The following is an 808-nucleotide window of genomic DNA, read 5'->3' as shown; positions in this document are numbered from 1 at the left end:
TGTGTTTGTGGTTATGAGCAGGAATATACTTATATCCTTGTCTATTGGTTAATGTTAAGCTCATTTTAATATATCTGGCTGGGTTCGATTCCCGACATGGATATGTGAATGTCTTCATTTGTCTCTTTTAATGGGATCTTAGGCTTTGTGATGACAAGCGTATTTAAAAATTGTCCATGAAACGGAAAAGTTAAGTGGCCATTGTGGCCATTTTAAATACATATCAGATGAAAAAGTAGCCAGTGGATTACACACACACACACATATATATATATATATATATATTATATATATATATATGGTTTACTATATATATATATATATATATATATATATATATATATATATATATATATATATCTATATATATATATATATATATGTAGCATATATATATATATATATATCTATATATATATATATATATATATATATATATATAGTATATATATGTCTACATTTATATATATATATATATATATATATATATATTATATATATATATATATATATATATATGTAGACATATAAATATATATATATATATATATATATATATATATATATATATATATATATATATACATATATATATATATGTAAGTGCTACATAAGCAGAATATATGGAATGTTATTCCATATATAAAAAACTAAAACTATGATTAATTAAAACCAGTGATTCAAGAGGTCAACCAGTTTGCTTGCAGGAACGTGATCAGACCAGATATGATAAAGTAGGCTAAGATGACGTGTTGTAATGACTCAGTGCCTAGTTGCCGTCACCGGTGGTCATTCATTTGTTTTGAAA

The sequence above is a fragment of the Macrobrachium nipponense genome, chromosome 4, assembly GCF_015104395.2.
Source record: "Macrobrachium nipponense isolate FS-2020 chromosome 4, ASM1510439v2, whole genome shotgun sequence".
Classification (NCBI taxonomy): Eukaryota; Metazoa; Arthropoda; class Malacostraca; order Decapoda; family Palaemonidae; genus Macrobrachium; species Macrobrachium nipponense.
This window is presented reverse-complemented; position numbering follows the sequence as displayed.